Source organism: Chelonia mydas, chromosome 9, assembly GCF_015237465.2.
Source record: "Chelonia mydas isolate rCheMyd1 chromosome 9, rCheMyd1.pri.v2, whole genome shotgun sequence".
NCBI lineage: Eukaryota > Metazoa > Chordata > Testudines > Cheloniidae > Chelonia > Chelonia mydas.
The window spans coordinates 20,659,687-20,681,775 of record NC_057855.1 but is presented as its reverse complement, the minus strand read 5'-3'; positions in this window follow the sequence as shown (position 1 = coordinate 20,681,775).

The window sequence follows — 22,089 nt, the reverse complement described above, 5'->3', positions numbered from 1 at the left end:
CCTTCTGCAAATGACATAGGGATCAATCCTTCAATGATCCCTCGGCATGGGTGCAGGGATCCACCTTTGCAGAACCTTGCAGGCTTGGAACTATGCTATCCATTGTTCCAGCCCCCAGGGATTCAAAGATAGGCCACTTCAATGCAGGTGTTTAGCATCATGTTGAATTGTTTTTGGTCCATACCCATTGCAGTGAATGGGAATCTTATATGCGTGAGGAATGTTAAATAGGGTCCTTAATACATAAACCAATGCAACTTTTTCATTCCAGTGTGCAGCCAAGTACAACAGTGATGATTAGAATTACAAAGGGACTTATTTAAATTAAATGCCTGATAAATGCAGAGCTGGTTTAAATAAATAAACACTACTAAGGCTACTTAAATGAGTGACTCGGCAATAGTTGCCGCAGCGGAGGGGTTTGAAATTCTCGTTACCACATATTGGATCTGCTGCAGTCTCTGCAGCTCAGGCAAACGAAAGCAGGCTGAGTGATATTTGCTGACAAACCTTTTCAGTATAATCCCTTATTATCTAAACACAATCGAGAGCCTACTTCAGATGGAATATTTTCTGCTACGGATGGGAATGCCTGAGGCTGAGTCAATAAAGGTGTAAAATGCATGCACTGCAAAATAGAACTCCTCACCCATCCAGCCAGTTATGTTTCTCAAGTGCAATATGTGTGATCAACAATAGTCCAAATACATTAAAAAAAAAAAACCATGTTCAAAACTGGCCCAGTTTTGTTTCAAAAATGGAAGGTAATAACAACGAACATATTTTTAAAACAGGTGCATGAGTGTGTATATATCTGTATATGGAACACAGGAGGAGTTGATAGCAACCCCTCTATTTAGGTTATCTAACACTCTCCATTATAAAACATGCTTGTGATCTTTTTTTGGGAAGCTCTCTGACCACTTCATTGTTTTCAGGAGGGCTTTGATATTCAACATGGCCAAAGACCTGGGGCTAGAGACATGCCTTTGCTTGTCCTGTGAAATTCCTTGCATGTTTGACTGAGGCATAAAATTGTTAATCTCCGGGCAGTGGACGTAGCTCTCCATAAATAATGTACCACTGAACTAGGTACATAGCCTCCGTAGCCCATTCCCTCATCTGGGGGAACCGTATATATTAGGAGCTTTTGAAGCTCTTTTAGGCGTGGGTATGGGAGCAGATTCTGTCAGGGCTCTCCAGCATCACCCCCGTGTCCAACATGTGGTTCTGATGGTCACAACTCTACTTGCTTCTGGTGGGAAGGTGGAAAAAGACTGTAATAAACAGCATTTCTGGCTTTAAAAGAGACATTACAATGGTGAGAAAGAGACTTTAATAATAAGGAAAGTATTTTTAAGCACTTCTTAATGATGTGGCATTTTACCAATAATTGCTTTTTCCGTTAGTATAGTTGATTTGAGGGAACTGTGAGTGTGTGTGTGTAGGAAGCCATCATGGCAATTGTAGCTGCAGGAACAGGCTACCAACTATGCTGATTTCCTGTCCATAACGCTCTTTTTAAAAAGAGCGCATGAAACATCTGTCATTTGCATAACAAGAAGGAAACATTTGCCAGGAATCCAAAATAGTGTACTTTGCACGGTGAAACTTTCATTCTGGATTGTGTCATTTTTAATGTTATTACTAAGGATTTATTGAAATAGCTTGACAGTCTGGCATATTTCACTGACATTAATACAGTTTGTGTAAAGCAAAGGCTGTGCTGTATCATCTACCAATGCTTGTATTCAGTGAGTAACTTTATTGAACAAAGTCCATTAAGGTTAGAAGGAAAAAAATTGACTCAATTTAACAGCTTCCAGAAAATATGTGGTGTTAATTGACAGCGAACAAAATGCTACTGGGATGAAACCATAAAAGCTCAGAGGAAGTCAGTTCAGTGTGTGCATTCACTTAAAACACTCTGGTTTTTAGATAAAGAGTGTACGCTGTATCATGGGGTACTCACATGGTAGGGTAGTGAGAATGTAGATTGTTTGTACTAATGCCTGACTGAAGAAACAATGGAACTTCCAGTAAATGTCAAATGTGTGCATGCTGAGTAGGTGGTTTAATTAAGGGGGTGAAGAATTTTAAACTGACCTCTTGATAAATGTCAAACTTAATAGCTGGTATTTTCAAAAGTTAGTTCTTCTACATTCATATTACATCAACTAAATAAGTGGCCTGGAAGTTACTGGGTGCACAGCACATTTGATAAACATTCCTAATTTAGGTGCCTTAATATTATTGCTGGTTGAGACTTTTCCACTGAAATAATTTTTTGACAAAAATGTAGTTTCTGCAAAATCAAAATTTTCCTTAGAATTTTCCACGAGGAAAATCAAAACAAATGTTTCATGTTAGGCTGGTTCAACCCAAAAGGAAATATTTTGGTTTCTTGAACTGATCCAAACCATTTTGTTTCAAGCCAATTAGACAGTCAACTGCATCTGCCTAAGGTGCCACAGTATTTCCTGGGTGTAGTAGTGTGGGTGTTTCATACTCCCATTCTTTCTTTTGGGTTAGGCTTCTTGGGGTGAGCTATATCTTTCATTATGCACTGCAGTCTACCCTCTGACTGGGCTGCATAGTGTATCATGAAAGTGCCTGTGGAGAATGATGGCCGATGTGGTCTGCCCGGAAGCCCAGTCCATAGGGAAACATGAGGGCATGAGGTACCCAAATTTCAGCTACCACGGGGCACCACCACATGTTAGGCAGATGCAGTTTATTGTCACACTGACTCAAAATGACACATTTTGATATTTCAAAATTGAATTTTTTCCATAACTTTTCATTCCATAGAAAATTTTGATATTTTGACTTTTTATCCTGATTTAGGACAAAATCAAATGCTGTAAGACTTGAAATTCTCATTTTTGTGTCAATGTACTAAACATGGATTTAGAAGTCTAAGTTTAGACACCCAGGCTGAGATTTTCAAAACTGTTTGGGGAATTTGAACACTCAGTTCTCATTCATTTTAATGGAAATTAGGTGTCCAAATCCCTTAGATAGCTTTGAAAATAGATCTCTGGTTTTGAAATTCTTGGCCAATATTCTTATTAAAACCACTCAATCAGCTTAGCTAGTTTATATGGTATTTCACAATTCGATGCCCTATTGGAATTTCTGAATACTCTGCAGTTATATATGCATTTTGTCAGCCTAATTTGCCCCCAGACCAGCTGGATTTGTAAAATTAATCTTTATCAGCATTGCCTGTACTCTGATGAAACCAGTGTGCTCTAAAAACAGCGTTGTTTGGGCATTTTATCTTGCCACTTTATACCTGTGGCGGAGTAGGATATGTCTAGATCAAACTATGAACTCTGTTTTGTACTGTAACCTTCATTTTCTATTCTAGGACATCTATTTTGAGCTATGTGCTGAAATCATGTTTAACCTGACCCCACATAAAGTTATTATGATATATTCCAGACAGTCATCCAGTCTTGCTTGACACCTAATAGAATGACTATGACTGAGAAGCCATGACAGAGCAATCTGGAGCCATCAGCTCTGATTGTCTGACAAGACAGAAATGCTGACAAGACATCAGACTTGCAAAAGGGGTGAGATCAATTTAGAAGGATGGGTTGGGGTGTCTGCATTTCAGGGCTTTTGTTATTTTGCCAAGTTCAGTAACTCTCTAGTGCGTTTTAAGAGCAGAGTGACTGTGATCAATTAATTCCTTTGCTAAGCCTGTGTTCCCTGCTTTCTAGCCATGTTGTCCTGAAGGGGTTATACTAGAAACAAGAGCTCCCACAGTCAGGTGGAACTCTGGGGTCATGCATCTAAGCAACTTGGGGGCTTGGGAGGTCTGAGTCACTGATTCCATGGTCTGAGGTGGCTCAGCTGCAGAGTCCCATGTCCCAGGGAAGCACTTAGATGAAAGGTCTGAGCCTGGGAGTTTGCCCCAGAGTCCTAGAGCTATGAAGAGTGACTAGACTCAGCCCAGTCCCAGTTGGCTTAGAATCACAGGGGACTCAGTGCTTGGGTCCACTTGTACTAGACTGGTGACTGTCCAGATGGGGACTGGGTCAGGTTGTAGAAATATTCATTAGGAAATGAAAGAGTCATATAGTAATTTTCTAGCACTTCTGTAGGGGCAAGGTTGCGGAAGGTTGGCGAGGAGCTAAGTCGTGGACTGAGTACGTGACTGGATGTAAGCGGAGGATGCAGGCAGTTTCAATGAACTTTGTCCGACAGACCCTGCCAAAAGATATCTTAGCCTAGCTCAGCATATTTTTGCCTGTAAACAAGTTAGTTTATGTAATAAGCATAAATCATACAAATAAGAATGTAACCAGCTGTTGACCTCATGTAACCCCGAGATAAGCGCAGAGAATATAGCGCCGCAGAGGACTCCCCCCGCCCAGTGGAGTCCTGCCTGGTCAGCTGTCCCGAACGGCCAGAGTCCCCTGCAGCCCCTCCGCGCGTCCTAGGGGCTCCCCGCAGATTGGAGCATAAGTTCTTCCTTCCTTCCTTCAATAAAGCATAGTTTACTATTCTTAGGATTGAGTGTCCTCCTTTCGCTGGTATCTCCCCACTGGCCCTTGCGGGCACAACTTCCATATGAAATTTTTAGCAAGTCTGTATCTTAAAGCACTATTTATAGTACAGGTTAATCTTTTCACAAACATCAATGCGCCATTATTTATAATGCCACTGCCTGTAGCTATATATCAGAATGGTAAGCAGGTCTAAGATAGGAAATAACAACAGGACTCCATATAAAAATGTAATTTTCCTTGTCTTCAGCTAATGTAAGACCTATTGTAGTTGTAGTTTTATGCACAATATATCCCTGTAGGCTAGACTACTTAGTTGATCAAAGATCAGACTATGTAGAATGTTCTCTGTCTTATAATTTCATAAACTTCTTCCCTGTTATATTGTTTCATCAGAGTATTTCTGTCTGCACTGGAACATTATTGAATAGTGAAAAGTGAAAACTATTCACAACATGGAAGTAGTATCTGCTTAACAGAAAGCTACTAATGTCCCCCCACAGAAGTGCACTGCATTACCAGTTAATAATTAATGAACAAGAGTCTATCTCATGACAAGCTATTAATAATTCCAAAGGAACTCTGGTTTCTATTACTGGACTTATGCTGGTAGCATTGGATCTTGTCTCAAAATAGGATCAGGTGAAGGAAAGCTGATTTTTTTTACAATGTGATACAAACTTTTACTCTGTAGTACACGTTGCTCTGTCTTTGAAACATAAGATTACATTAAAATAATGATAACTGCCTGTCTTAAATTTCAGAGTTTTCTGGATTTCCTTAATTCAGCTCAGCCTCCTCCCTCAATCAGTTACCTATTCATTATAGCTTATATGTGGTCACCTTTAGTAGAAACTTAATGTAATTGCTGGCTTTGTTTCACATCTCTCATGTGTTCCTCAGGGCCTACAATTCCCTTTAACAGCTCTGATGATGATTATCGGCTAACTGCAAATTTTCCCTACTTTTACTCCCTCAAAACAACAACCTTTCCAACAAAGGACTAGACCTTGGAAAATGTGTGGTATAGCGGTTAGAGGAAGGTAATGGAAATCAGGACTCAGGAACTCAATTCCAAGCTCTGCTATTGAACAGCTGTATGACCATGCAAAAAAAATTTAGGGTCACATTCTCAAAAGAGCACCAAACAGTTCCAATTTATGCATGTAAATGGGACTCCAGATTTTCAAAAGAGCTCAGCTTCCATTTAAGCACCTAAATAAAATGGGCAGTTTTTTAGCACCCAGAAGCAATTATTGTTCAAAAATCTAGCTCACTTAATTTAAGTGTCTAAGTGAGAGCTGAAATCTTTTGAAAATTAGGCCCCAGTTATGAATGCTGAACATTTTAAAAAATCTGGCATTTAGGTAAGATCCTGACGCATTGAAGTCCATGGGAGTTTTGGTACTGACTTCAGTGGGGCTAGAATTTCACCTTCTGTCAGTTTGTTCATTCAGCTACAAAATGGATGTAGTAACAATGCCTCAATTAATATTTTGGTTATAATCTCCTGTTTCATTCATCCACAGATCTGTAGATTTTTAAAGACAGATTATGCCATCTAATCTGATCATTGGCATAATTTCACCCATAGATTCCTGAATGTAGCCCAGCAATTTGTGGTTGAACTGTTATAACTTAACTTTACCAGAAGAATAACAAGTTTAATTTTTAGCCATTATTAAAACTGTGTCTTCATTTCAGAAACAAACACAGGAGAAAAAGACATTAGTTTCTGACAATACAAGACCAAACAATATGATAGCATTAGCACTTTGTGGTATGCCTCTGCAGTTCCTAGTTCTGCAACAGTATCACCCAATTTTTGGCTTTAAATCTCTGTTTATTTGGTAATGCACAAATGAATCCACTCATGTCATGCTGTCCGAGTCAAACCTACCCAGAAATAGTGCAACATTTGTATTCCCCTGAGTCTGCGGATGGGCTGAAATGTTCACTGTTTGTCAAATGGGAATTTATGATTTATACACCAGATACAACGCAAGCTTCAGAGAACGTAGCACATACAGTAAGTCCAAATGTGGAAATGTCTATGTGACAAGAGTCAATTAGAGGATTTTTAGAGATAAGCATTAAATTAATTATGATTGTGAGAAGTCAGATTTGAAGTAGACTATTTACTTTACTACATAGTTTGGCAGACGTATTGTTGCATTTGAAATGGGGGAGTATGGATTATTTTAAACTCTAATTGTAACCAGAACTGGGCACATAAAAAAAAATCATGCATAAGAAACCAACCAATCTTTTTATCTGTAATCTGTTTCATAAAAAGGTGGAAATTATATCACCTTTTACATTAATTTGCTTCAAGTTAAATATGGCTGCCAAGTGCTTTAAGACACTAGATTTGGCAATGCCATATAAACAATAATAGGGCAGATCAAGTGAAGGTATGTGTCATCTCCCTCAGACTCAAAGGACTTTATAAATATTTCACAAGAGTATGGGCATAATTCTGGGAGATGCTGAGTGCCCTCAATACTCATAGACTCGTCTTCAATGGGAGTGGATGGATCTCCGCATCTCCCAAGAGTTGAGCATCACTTTACAGGATTCGGTTCTATATGTTCAGCCTCTACATTACCCATTAGGGTGTTATATTCCAAGAGCAGTTTGGTGGGGTGGGGAGAGGGAGGAATAAGGCAGCGGAAATAGTGGCTTATTCTGTATTAAGAAGAAAGAGCAGAAATAGTTGAAGAAAATTCAAAGCCAAAGAAGTAATAGGAACAGAAAGGGTAGAATCCCATTCTACTATACCTAGCTAACATACAAAATAGCAGCAGACACCAATCATGTTCCATGGCTGTGCCAGGGACACCTCTGAGTGTGTGATATATTTCTCACCCTGAAAAATCACCAATGGTATTTGGCTAACTGGAAAATAAAGATGGCCCAATGGTTTGATCATTATATCCATTGACCCAAAAATCTAGCTGTTTAGAGTTGTTAAATAAATTGTATTTAACATTGTTTCAGTGTCAGTATTAAATAATATGTGGCTGCACATTACAGCTACTCCAGTTCACCAGCATTAAAAAAAAGTGACAAAATATTTAGAAAAAGTTTTCTAGGAGCTTCATTGCTGGCTGTGAATTGGACCTCACCTAATGTGTTAGTAGACAAACTGCTGTTAGGTTTTTGTTATATGTGGGTTGCTGGACATGGACCTTTTTATTATCATTATTCCTTTGTATTTTCTTTCCAAAGAACACAGGTTAATGATCTTCTGCCTTACTCCTTGCCCCTGTAACAAAGCCATTGTTCCCCAATTAGTGAATAATACAAGCTGTATTTTACATTTGGATTGAATTATACTTGAACATGTGCAAAACAATATTTTTGGGCAAATTAATATCAGCCCTAGGTCATATTTGTCCCAAATACAACTCAGTTTCATTTCCAAAACCACACAGAAGATGGACATTTTTGTTCTCCGCTAAATTGTCCCCATAGTCAAAAAATATTATGCAGGGCCCGAGCCCAGGAGGCATTGTATACTTCAGCGTTCTAGACACCCGCCATATCCACCCCCATAAAAGTGGGGGGCCTGGTGTTGCATTATTCATCTCTCTGGCTACTAACGGCTCCATCTGAACTGCAAAGTTGGGATTTTCCAAATGTCTCACTGGTTTAACTCGACCCCCAGTGAATTCAATGGTAAAATTGCCATTGACTAAAATGGCAACAAAGCTTAGCCCACATGGAGCACTTTTGAAAATCTCGCTTGAAAAGTGCTCTAGTGGGGTCTTAGAACAAGCAACCCATAACAAAATGCAATACAAAATCCTAGGTGAAGGCCCATTTTAGGAGGGAACTGACCAGTATGACTTCAACCAACTTTAAGTATTCAACAAGATTTTATCGATTGTGTTACAAAAACCTCTGAAAAATTGTGTTTTTCAATGGAAACACTGATAAGCCATAAACTATAGAGATTCTACTAGCTACTGCCATAAAAATGAGATCAGTTGAGTGTCATAAGTTCTTGTTTCTTATATGGCCTTTTGAAAATATGACAAACCTAATGATGGTTAATCACACTCTTTGCAATTATATATATTCACTTATATCCTATGGGGGATCAAGACAAAGCTGTTACTTTTATTGCAAAATGCCAACTGGCATCTTGTTGTTTTTATAAGCGTTGCCTGGAATACATTCATATTTAGATATGCAAATGGAGTAAGGCACAGATGTACAATGCCAAGAAATGACATTTCCCAGTTGCAAGTCCTTTAAAAGGAATGCCAACTCTTGCCGTGGTATTATTTGCACTTTCAGGACATTTGGCTTCCTTTTCCACATTGAAAGAGAAACAAGTCTTTGATTTTAAATAATTATAGCATATATATTTGAACATAACCAAGATTCATATGATTTTGTTTCATTAGTGCCCAATTTCCCTTCCTTGCAATTCTCAATCCTTCTCTATAATAAACCCTGATATTTAGACAGAAATCTTTGCATTGTAATTCATATGTTTTCTAGATAACTGAAAATTGTTCATTAAACACTGAGCCCTCATCAAGAGTTTTTTTTATCCAACTGAAAACAAGACCAATACTATTGCCAATACTATATGCTATAATGGTAGATTCTGTTCTCAGTGGAGTTACTTCAGACAGACACACTGTGGAGGCCCAGAATTTGGTTCTGTGTGTCCAGTCTTAAATGCACTATACATGTGAATAAAATCAAGCAGCTACACACAAAAAATGCCTCGGCCTAATGATCATATTAATCTAGTTCATACAGAAAGGCCAGGGGATTAAGCAATTTATTTTTCTTCATTCATTTCAAAAACTGTGATGAATTTCCTTCCTGCTCAGCCATATTAATGATTTAATATTTAATAAATAACATATGCTAGTAGGATCTAGACACAGACCTGACCTCTAATTCCAACTCTGACATTGACTTGTTATGTTGATTTTGGCAAACCGCTTAATCTTTCTGTGCCTTAGTTTCCTCATCTGTAAAACAGATAAAAATACTTACTTATCTATGTCACAGGGTGTTGTGAGGATTAATCCATTCATTAATATTCGAACAACACTTTAAACATGAAACCAACTATGTAAACAATAATTTTATACCAACTAAATTGGCTCAGAGCTAGGAATTTTACTTATATGTTGATGGGAGTAGCATCCTGTGTTATAACCACATTTAATTCCTTCTTTTTTGTTTAGAAGCATTCTCTACAGGAGCGTGAAAAAAAATAGCACAATCAGTATCCTCAATATACAGCTTTACTTAGATGGGCTCAGACCATTAACATCTGGGTTTGCAGCTTGATTTCAAACTCTTCAGAAGTTGGGGTTGTCCTGGGCTTTTTGGTTAAGCCTTTTAAAGAGATAAAGTTGAAATTCAAGTCTAGTTCCAGGTTTGGATCCCTCCTAAAATCTTCATCCCACTCATCTTCTTGATCCATCTTAATTTCTAACCTGAGGCTTACAGCAGCAAGTTGGAAGGAATAGTCAGAACACAATATCTGAGAACTGAAAAAAACAGCCCACAAGGTCTGATTCTTAGCTGCATTTCTCCAATTCTACATCAGTTATGCTCTACTGAAGGCAATGGATATCCACTGGCGTAAAACTTCTGCAATATTGTGGAGCATAAGGCCCAAAGCTCTTACCCAACTAAAATGAACCTTTGGGAATGGTTCTGATCTTATAGTAGTGTATGTTCATTGAAGTAAATGGGCTTGATTCTCACACTGGTGCAAGCCAGAAGTAATTCAGTGAGGTCAATGGAGTCATATTTCTGTGAAACTCGTATCTGAGTTGGATCCAAATGATGCCCTGTGAAGTTACAATAGTGTGAGATCAGAATCCAGCTCTGTGTGAAATGCTGGCTCCACTGAAGTCACTGGGGCACAGATTCTCAAATATGTTTAGATGACTAACTTGTTACAATCAATGAGAGTAAAGCACCTCAATACCTTTGAGGATTAGTGCCTGTGAGTTTTGCTATTAACTTCAATAAGACCAAGATTTCACCCTGGGTCTTTAGCATGCTGCTATCATGTGCAGTCTAGTCATGATCTCACTGTTCCTGCTTCATAACTTCAAATTAAATTACTGCCAAGGATCCCTGACATATATCAAGAACAGGAATGCCATCTTCAATTCATGGCTCTACAGTCACTGACAAATGAGCTCTTCTTTGGCAATCTGTTGCTCACAAGTAAGAAAATATTATATCAAAGCTGGTCACATATCCTCCACTCTCTTCAGAAAGCTAAGCCATGTTGTGACCACATACTTGACAATATTCTGTGGCTCAACTTCAGGAAACACTGCCAAGTTCTTTAGTAATTTCAGTCCTTGGGAGGAGGCTTGGAGAGTGACAATAAATATCATATAGCCACTTTTCAAGCAGTGTTGACAATGCCTTTCCCCAGAGATCTGTCAGGTGGTCAAGGCAGCCAACATTAACACATTTTGAATTGATTGCTTTGAGTCTTGATAAAGCATCTTGTTCTCACTGGCACTGCAGCAGCCATTGTCTGAATTGGAGGATACAGGGTTGCTGATCTATCAAACTATTACAATGTGATGTCAAAGACTGATTTCCCGGTTCCGAACAATCGCTGTGGAATGTCCAGAAATGAAGTAAATAATGGGACTTGTTATTTACTATAATAATCAATATATATAGTTGGTTTATATACAATAAACAAAATGGTATCCCTAGCCTCTGTTTGCCGGAAGCTGGGAATGGGCAACAGGGAATGGTTCTGTTCATTCCCTCTGGGGCACCTGGCATTGGCCACTGTCAGAAGACAGGATACTGGGCTAGATGGACCTTTGGTCTGACCCAGTATGGCCATCCTTATGTTATGTTCTTACGTTAGCATTAGAGCTAAACAAGACTTCCAAAATGAAGGTTGGTAGTGATTAGGTAACTTTTTTTGGTGTGGACTGGTTTTGTGTTTCATTATTTGAGCTGTGTAAATGGATTTTTCGGTTCAGTGGCAATTCTGGGGAAAAAAACTTTTGGGTCAACCAAAAACAATTTCTTAAATTTTTTTTTGGCTAACTGAAAAGTTGACAAATATTTTTTCTGAATCATGACTTTTAACAAAATATTTAAAAAAATAAAATTGATTTTATTTCAGATTTTATTTTGACACACACAATTTGGCGAAATGTTTCATGAATTTACATTCATTTCAGTGTTGACAAATCTGCATTTTTTAACCAAAACATTGTTGGTGAAAAATTTTACCCAGCTTTAATCCTAATGAATAAACATGAAATTCATTTATTCATTGTGAATAAACATGAAACATACTAGCATTCCAGTCAATGGTTTGTTAAATTTCATTGATCCTCTCTGTGAATATCTGGGAGTACTGGTTTAGGTCAGAAATCAGAGCAGTTCTATGGCCTGGGTTACACAGGAGGTCAGATTACGTGATCACAACAGTTCTTTCTGGCCTTAGAATCTATGACTCTACAACTGGCCACAAAACTAAGCATTGGTGTATGATGCTGGGAAATTCCACAGTGATCCTCCTGACAGAAGAACGGTCAAGAAATATGATGCAGGAATGCTAAACAAACAAATTGGGACTTCCTGCATGACAAGCTGCGAAGTTTTCTTTTCCAAAACTGGTTAAATGAAAATGGTAGTTTCCTATGACCCTGGATACTTGGTGTGACTGAGAAGATGTTCCTACAATCAGGTTGCTCAGATAAGGATTTACCAAAGACCAGATGGCTATATGCTCCATTCCAGCTCACTTAATACAAAACATTTCCTTTTTCTGTTCTATCATGCTAACATCTTTTTTATTATAATACAATGCACAAAAATGAGAATTAATAATGTATATATCTCATAATGCAGTAGGATTGTAACAGAGCAATGATATAGAAATAATATAAATGGAAAGATTACTGCATCATAAATTTCATAGGTATAATGCTTTATGATGGATATTCTGCTTCCTAAAATAAATGACTGAAATAGGAGAGCTTAATGAAATAACAACAAAGGTGTCCTTTAGGTATTTTTTTACTTCTAAAACTGTGATTTGGAGCATTCTTTTTTATGAAAAGTAACAAATGGCTGTTACACAAACAGTATCTTTTCATGCCAGGTTGCCATGCACTAATTCTATTGACATCTTTAGCATAGTAAATAATAGATACTCTTGTGAAATGTGCTTTCTGGAACATGGGGGCGGGGCAGATGCTTGCAGTGAATGGGGTGGTGGTGGTGGAGGGATAGGAGCGTGAGTGAGGGGGGCTACTGGGACTTGGTGGCAGGAGTGTCGGGGTGGAGGAGTGAGCTGGCTTCAGTCTGGAAAGGGGTGTCCTGGCAGTTCCTACTGCTGGTCCTTGGTGGCTGGTTCCCAGTTAGGGTTGCCAATATTGTGTTTAAAAAATATAGGACAAACCTCAGATGTCCCCAATCTGGACTTGAACCCTTTTCTCCCACCTCTGTGCTTCCTAGGGTTTCTCGCTCTCCAGGTCTGGATGCTGCAGAGAACCCAGGGCCCCAGGTACTGGGCCAGCAGCTGCTGCGACTCCTGTTCAGCTTTTGTATGGGTGCCAGGAGCTGAGGTGGAGGCTGCTGTTGCTGGTCTTTGCCTGCTGCTGCACTGGGCACCCAGTGCTGGGGACGTTGTCACAGGCTGTGCGAGCAGGAAGGCTACACTCCGGGAGTACTGACCTCCCTGCTAGCACAGCTCCTTCCTGACCCTGGCCCCTCAGCATAACTCCGGGCATCCAGCCCCGTCCACTTGTCCTGCCAGACAAAGCCTGTGCAGGGAAAGCAGATGGGTCACGCTCAAGGGCTGGAGTCAGCAGGGAGCCCTGTCCAGCAGGGGGCCCATACTCATGGATGCAACTTTGCACTCCCCTCCTGGTCCTGGCCCTTGAGCGCAGCTCCGTCTGCTTTCCCTGTGTAGCACTGAAGGGTCAGGGTCAGCAGGGGAGTCCACCCCTGAGTTGAAATACAGGATAAAAGGCATCTTGTACTGATTTAGTACGGGACAGGTAATTTTCTATTTAAATAAGGAACGTCCCTTGTAGTACGGGACTACTGACAATCCTATGCCCAGTACTTGGTGTTTTTTCTCCACTCGGTTTCTTCTTACTCCCCAAGTTGTTCTCCTGGCTTCCATATCTGTTACCCTATTTGCCTTTTACTGTCATACCATTCCCCTTCCCCCAGCATTTTCAGCAGTGGCAGATGTAGCCTCCCTATTCAGTGGGTGCACTCTACTAATTCTAGAGTAACCACAATATGAAACAAAACAAAAAATTGCCACAAAGAGAGAATAATACAATAAGAGCTTTGGGTGCACAGATGTGCCTGGTGAATGGCCCAGTCCCAGCCTCAACAACTGGTCCCAGCTGCTCGGCGTGGGGAGAGGCCCCAGCATGAACACAGAGCCTCACCTCCATGGCCTTGCTGCTTAGAGACTGGGACACGCATAGCCATTGCCCCACTTCCTTGTCCCCGCTGCTCCCTCTGGCAGATTTTTGCTTTTCAGGCCTCCCTAGCAGCACATGATTCTGATGTCATTGTGCAGTGGCATGGCTGGGAACAGTGCCACCATAGCACGGGGCCTGGGCTATGGAGCCATGCACGGTTTCTCTTGCAAAACAGTGAATGTAGCTCCCTACAGGGAGTTTTTGCACCTGTGGTTTCAAAACTGGGTGCAACTGGGTGGTTTCTGTGGGTGCAATTGAACCCATGTACCTCCACTAAAGCCACTTCTGAATATCAGTAACAGCTAGCTTCTGTACCAATAAACATAATTAAAAGTAGCAGTTTCTTAAAGTGGCTTTAAATTATATATATATATATATATATATATATATATATATATATATATATATATTATAATCCATGAACCTACACTTTGCTCCCAACTCTGACAGGTGTTTCTATCAGAGTGATTGTCACCCATCTCTGACAACAAATAATAAACTCCTAAACAGTGAGAGGTTCATGCTGCACATGGTAACTTGGGCCAGGAAAATAACATTGGGACACACACGGAGCATGTCTCCCACAGTACCTTAAGAACAGTTCCTTACCTCGTTAATCAAGCTTCAGTCGGGTGGGAAAGATTTTTAAAATGACATGAAGTAGTTGGGATATTCCGGTGTGACAGCTCCATTCAGGATAAACGTTAACCCTTTACCTGCAACAAAATGAAAATTAGGGAGGAGGCAGGCTCTCTTTCAAGGACTCTCCAAGGGACAAGATTCCCTCCTTCAATGCCTTCTCTAATTTAAAAAAGAAATTTTAAAAAAAAAGTTTTGAAAGTGTCATTTTGATGTTTTAAAAAAGAAAAACGTTCCATTTTTGGGGTTGAAACACGTCTAGTAATTTAATTGACAGTAAAAATGTAAAATAAATGCATTAATTAATTAATAACAAGAAAAGAGTCAAAACCAAATTGAACTGTATTGAAATAATCAAAGTATAACAATTCAATTGACCCCACGTTAATTTTTTTTCAATTTTTGGTTGGCAAACATTTATGAAATTTCTACTTTTCACCCCTATTTGGAATGGGAAAAAATTACAAAATCTTGAAACTACTTACAAGATAGGAAAACTATTTCCTGCCCTTCTTGTTTACAAACCCCTAAAGACAGAAGTGCTGACAGAGCTTTTATATTGGCCCTCTTAATACATGGCTATAAATAGTTTCAATTCTGAGATTTCCTCATCTGAAGTCTAGCCCTCTAACAATTTGATTGGAAAATATAAAACCTGAAGAGCAGACTAGATAGGAATTATGAAGACAGGGGAGAGTGAGGAAGGAAATGGCAAAGCAGGTTCCTCATTATTCATAAATAGGTTTAATTCAAAGAGATTTCATAGTAACAAAAGCATGCTCTAACAGTGATCTGTATGATTTCCACATTGCTGTATTCTGGGCAGGAAACCAACTTCTGCTAAAATGGTTCTTTAAGTAAAGCTGGCTGTAAATGCACACTTTCAGGGTCTGTCTACATTATAAATACAACCTTGTCAAGGGAACCAGTTACAATATGTCCAAGGCTTTAACTTGGTTCCAGAACATATTTACGGTCCTGTTTTCACTACACACTGCAACCTTCTTGTAACTGGATCCCCTGATTTGGGTGTATTTATAAATGTGGACAGGTCCTTATATGATCTTACAAATACATAAAGGCTCTGTGGCAATCTTCTCCCCTCCTCTAGCATGCACAGCTGTTTCACAGTAAAATTTGCAACTGAGTTTTCATTATAAACGGCATTTTGTATTTTCTAGTTTGTTATGGTTTAGTTTATTGATGAGAGCAACCTTACCTTATGTTAAACAATATTTTTATGAATATAAATAAGGAGTAATGGCATTAGACTGGTATAAAATTGGAGGAGAATTAGGCCTCACAGAGTCAAATTTTGTCCTTGCATCAGTGCCCAGCTTCCAAGGGGTGCTGGAAATGTTTATCTGAAGTCAGATTTTGGCCCATGGATAGCAAGATGCTGCAAGCTAAGTCTGCTACAGTTTGCTTGTTTTACAAAGAGCTTGTTTAACAAAGTCCTAAAATAAATCTGTTTCCTATAGAATGCCATCTATAGAATGCAGTCTGGGCAGTGTGAAACAAGGCTCTGGGAACCTCCAGTCTGGGACTATGCAGCGCGTTTAATAATTGGAAACGCTGAACAAATGTCCAAACTGCAGTGCTGTGTTAACATTCTAAGTAATAAGGACTGGATTCTGATGTCAGTTGCACTGAGGTAAGTTTAGAGTAATTCTGCTGCTGTCAGTGGCGTTACTCCAGTTTCAAACTGGCATAACTGAGAGCAGAATTTGGCCCTACATTATTTCAAAGTAATCTTATATCAGTGTTGCTGACTACAACTGAATTTGATAATTAAGACAAATAAAAATGTAATTTATTATTAGTCGGTTTACATTAATGTAAGCATAACTGCTAATTAATTTAGGAACAGAAAGGATCTGAGTTTTAGCTGCTTTTTATTTTAGTCTAATTAAACTTCTTTAATGCACTCAGAAATTAAGGGGAAGATCATAACACCATGGTGATAATGGAACCACTAAGAAAAACTGAAGTTTGATATGAAAGGCAAGAACTGATCAAATACTGAGCTTAGTGATTTCATGGTATTTTCATTTGAAAAATGGTAGCAAAATATTAGAACAGTTCAAGGTTCATTTCGCTTAGTATAAATAACATCTTTTGGTACAGTACATGAAGGAAATGTAATAATTTTCCAGTGCTCCTTGATATGATGTACTTTGTTAGTGTAGTTATTTTACAAGTAGCTCTTGAAGAGGCATTACATTACGTTACCGAAGAAAGCAAAGAGGCCCACATTCCTAATTTAGATAAAATGATATATACCTATTGATTATTTTAGCTCCACTAGATTATTTTTAACTGCTACAGTTAGGTAAAATGGTCTTAGTCTAAAATGCACAATGTCCACTACCAAGGTAAGGATGAGGCCATGGGGCTTCCTGAAAATTACCTTGAGGCTGACACCTTGCAAGGTTGGTACAGGAAAACCAAGCCAACCTCTCCAAGCCCAATGATAGGGGCACATATGAGGGCTGGCAACTCTAAAGCCATGAGGTGGAGGCCTTCTTCACCCCAGACAGATTGGATCTCATAACAGAAGCTACCTCCTAACCAACTCTCCCCCCAGTCTCCAACATCTGAACCCCAGAGGTGATCTGTTTCCAGTAAGGGCAAGAAAGACATATCAAGAAAGGTTGTTTGACTGTGGAATGCAATTGCAAAACAGAGTTAACCTCTTCCCGCCTTAACTGATCACCATCAGTTCAAAGTTAACAATGGTGGTACAGATTAATTGGTGGGAACTGAAAGCCTTGGTAGATCTGGGCTGTGAACAAACCCTAATAAGGGAAAGCCTGCTGAAGGAGGCCAGAGGGCATAGTGTCTCTAACTTGTCTTCATGGTGATGTGAGAGTCTGTCCCTGCACTGAGGTCCACTTAACCACTATGCACAAACAAACCACACCACAGAAGGCATAGCCCAGAAGTCACCATACTCAGTCCTTCTGGGGTGTGATTAGCCTCACATCAAGATGCTTCTACAGACTTTGTTGAGGGAGACAGCTGAGGTAGCCAGGGAAATGGATGTTCAGCAACCTGTTTTCTTTTGAGGATGAGGACCCCTTCCTGCTCCAGACAGACCCAACACACTAAGTGGGAGAAGCATGACACTGGACATGAGGACTGAGACTTACACAAAAGGAACCTAGACTGTTGTCTGGGTGACTGAGATATGCCCATAGTGGCTGATGTTCCCATTGTCCTACCTCCCAAACAGGGTCCCGGTGATGCTGGGAAACTACTGGGGTCCTCTAATTTGTGTCTTGAGTAAAAAAGAAAGGACTTAGAGGGTTATGAAGAAGGGATAGCTCTCATAGACAGAAAGGTGATAAGACCAGAATAGTCTACATGACTACCATGCTTCCAATTACGAGGAAACTTCCTGTGATGCTATATAAAATGTGGATGACCATTTACACTATTACTGATACCATTATTATATAATTGCAACAAATCTTGTGCAAACTATATCATGTAAGATATCAATGGAAAAGTTACAGTATGTCAAGTATAATTATCCTGGTTAAATCATAGAATATCAGGGTTGGAAGGGACCACAGGAGGTCATCTAGTCCAACCCCCTGATCAAAGCAGGACCAATCCCCAATTTTTGCCCCAGATCCCTAAATGGCCCCCTCAAGGATTGAACTCACAACCCTGGGTTTAACAGGCCAATGCGCAAACCACTGAGCTATCCCTCCCCCCAAATCCATATATCATAACTATATCTGAAGTTACAAATATTGGCTATGTATTTGTATCTCAAATGTGTTTGTTCTTGGGGTGACATCTGCAAGGTAGTTTACATCCAGTCTCACCAGCCCATTTTGAATGGATTATTTAACCTTGGTGGGCCATTAAGAAGAATCAACTCTCCAGATAGCTCATCCTGAGGATGCCTCAGACAACATGGAACTAATTGCTACCCCTATGATTCAGCAAAATGTGTAAGGATATTTGATATGGACGTGTCACCTAGAACGCCATCTTTGCCAATAACTTTCCATGCACATAGGCTGTGGGCATTGCTTGGGACAGTAACTTTACATGCACATGGGAGAGGGTATAAATTGCAACGGAAACATCTCCATTTTGCCTCATTCCTGCTCCAGTTCTCTGGACTGAGGATTTACAACTAAAAGGAATATTTTGAACAATGGACTGAGGATCTTCCAATCTTTTGGAAATTACCAGAGAGACTTTTGCAAGCCAGCAGTCTATTCTATCGCTGATACAAACCTAATCTAAAGACTTGCAATTATTTGTGTGTAGATGATCTTTTAACCATTTATAATTCTATTCTTTTCTTAATAAATCTTTAGTTAATTTACTAAGGATTGGCTGACAGCGTGATATTTGGGCAAGATCTAAGATACATATTGACCTGAGGGTAAGTGTCTGATCCTTTGGGATTGGTAGAACCTCATGTATGGTGAATTGGGTTTTCAGTAACTTCTCACTGTACAAAACCAATTTGTCTGGATGGGAATCAAGGGCTGGAATGCCTAAAGGGAACTGTGTTTTGGCTTCTTGTTAAGCAGTGTGGTACTGCAGAAGCTCTTTTGTTATTGGTTTGGTCAATCTAATTGTAGTATAAACCACCAGTTTTGGGGTGTGCCTGCCCTGTTTCTTGAATTTTGCCCTGAATGTGGCATTCTCTGTGTTGTCCGTTCTAGGCATCCGGTCCCACCTCCTATACTGCATAGGCCACTGGACTCTGGGAGGTGAACAGTACAGCCAGCTCCTCATGTCTGAGTATTCAGGTGGGAATTATTGAAGCTATCCCATGAAATACCAATGGCTGGACAACTGGGCTATGAAATGATGCTATCCCATCTGTTGCCTTGCTTCTTTTGTCTGGGAATCCACAAGGATGCAAGGGATTATTGCATATCCCATCCTGATTGCCAACTAGTAGCCCCCAAGCAGGGGCAACTGACCCTATTAATCCCCCCTTTCAGTGGTGGAAGTATTCCAGGCACAGAAAAACAGAACAAGAGGCTAGAGAGCCCATAGAAGTAGGAAGCAGCTCAGGGAACAACAAGGGACTTGAAAAGGGTTAACTCTGACTGCTCTGAACCAGGGTCCTGAATTGGAACCCAGTGATGTGAGCAGGCCTGGGTTCCCCTAGCTCTTCTGCAGACTAAGAAGGGAGAAGGAAAACTGCTGAGGACTACAAATATTAAACAGAGGCGAGAGACTCCAAGACTGCTTGACTTTGAGTCAGGGCTGGATTAATCTTTTGTGGGCCCTGGTGCCCGGATTGTGGCCCAGCCCTGAGGCTCCACCCCTGCTCAGCCTCTTCCCCCTGAGGCTCCACCCACTGCTCACACAGGGAGGTAGAGGGCGGAGAGGATCAAGCAGAGGACAATGAGGGAGAGATGGAGGGGAACAAGAGGCAGGCAGGCACTTGGGGAAGAGGCCAAGTCGGGGTGGGGCCTCGGGGCAGGGTTGGGCAGAGTGGGGGGTGAGACCACGGTCCAGGCACCGGGTCCCCTTCTAAGTGTGGGCTTGGCACCTTCGGTGCCATTGTAAACTTGGTACTGCTTTGAGTTCCATACTTTTGGACTTTTCTGTTATCCACGAAAGGGGATAGCGAGAGCAGTGACTTAGCCAGAGAGCTAGGCAGGGCCGACTCTACGTTTTTTGCCGCTCCAAGCAGCCAAAAAAACCCCAAACCCTGCTGAATATAGGACCATCGGAGGGACCTGCAGCCGAATTGCTGCCGACGGCGAGACCCGAGCCAGAAGAGTCGCCTCTGAATCGCTGCCGCGGGAAACAACGGAGAGGAGCTGCCACCGAATTGCCGCCGGGGCTGCTGCGGGTGTGCCGCCCCTTCAGCAGCGCCGCCCCAGGCATCAGCTTCCTTAGCTGGTGCCAGAGCCGGCCCTGGAGTTAGGCCACATAAAGGCCACAGACACCAGGCTTGACACCGAAGGACTGAAGCGGGGTGTTAGACTGAAAGGATCCTGCCACACTGTGCCTGTTCACAGAGAGGTACTCTAGAGTGGAGCGTGTGAACCTACACTCACTTCAGAGAAACTATTGAGAATGGTCCTATAGAAAATATAAAGTTTATTTATTTTTATGAGCCATGGTTTCTTTGGAATTATGTAAAAAGAAAAGGAGTACTTGTGGCACCTTAGCGACTAACCAATTTATTTGAGCATAAGCTTTCGTGAGCTACAGCTCACTTCATCGGATGCATACTGTGGAAAGTGTAGAAGATCTTTTATACATACAAAGCATGAAAAAAATACCTCCCCCCCACCCCACTCTCCTGCTGGTAATAGCTTATCTAAAGTGATCACTCTCCTTACAATGTGTATGATAATCAAGTTGGGCCATTTCCAGCACAAATCCAGGTTTTCTCACGCCCCCCTCCCTCCCAAACCCACTCTCCTGCTGGTAATAGCTATTGCCAGCAGGAGAGTGGGGTGGGGGGAGGTATTTTTTCATGCTTTGTGTGTATAAAAGATCTTCTACACTTTCCACAGTATGCATCTGATGAAGTGAGCTGTAGCTCACGAAAGCTCATGCTCAGATAAATTGGTTAGTCTCTAAGGTGCCACAAGTACTCCTTTTCTTTTTGCGAATACAGACTAACACGGCGGCTACTCTGAAACCTTTGGAATTATGTGGTATTTATATGTGAATTGAATACAGTTAATCATCTGCAGCCTACTGTTTCTAATTAAAATACAATTACAAAACCATTTTTAATGCACATTTTAACTTTTGTGTTCAATTAGCATCCTTTACAAATGAACCAGTGTGGGAAATCAACCAATGAATGTCTCTTTGTATTGCTTGTTATCGATAAGATTTTCTATGCCATTACCATGTAAAGTACTGTATTTTCAATAGACATTCATTATTCTTATCAAAAAAATGCCAGCAATTCAGATAACATTCCACAAGACTCAGGCTTTAGGAGCATGTCATAAATAAAAATTTAGGTAATTAGGTTTGAACTTAGAATTAAATACGGTAGACTTGTTTGGGTTTTATTGGTAATTATCGCTATGAATCAAGTGTATGATAATGGAGGATATTTATCATTTTGTGAAAGGTTAGCAGCATGCTGGGGAGATTCTCCTGAACTTGCATCTAGAGAACACATTAATCAGCGATGGTCATCTATAAACTGTTAAGTACATTTCAGTAATGCTTCATCATCATCAGGCCCCGACCCCGCAATGACTGTGAGTGAGTAGACATCTGTGCTCTTGCTCAGGCCGATTGACTTCAGAGGTCTGCCCACAAAACAATCATTGCAGGGTCACAGCCGTACATATTTAAAAGGGATATTTTATTTCTGTTAACATACTGTATCTGTGCAGTGGGGTTTAGCTGATGTACAATCTCCAAGCAGCTTTCTGAATCAGTGCTTTGCAAGCTTTTCATTTCCATGTGGTCTACAGAGCAGTTTC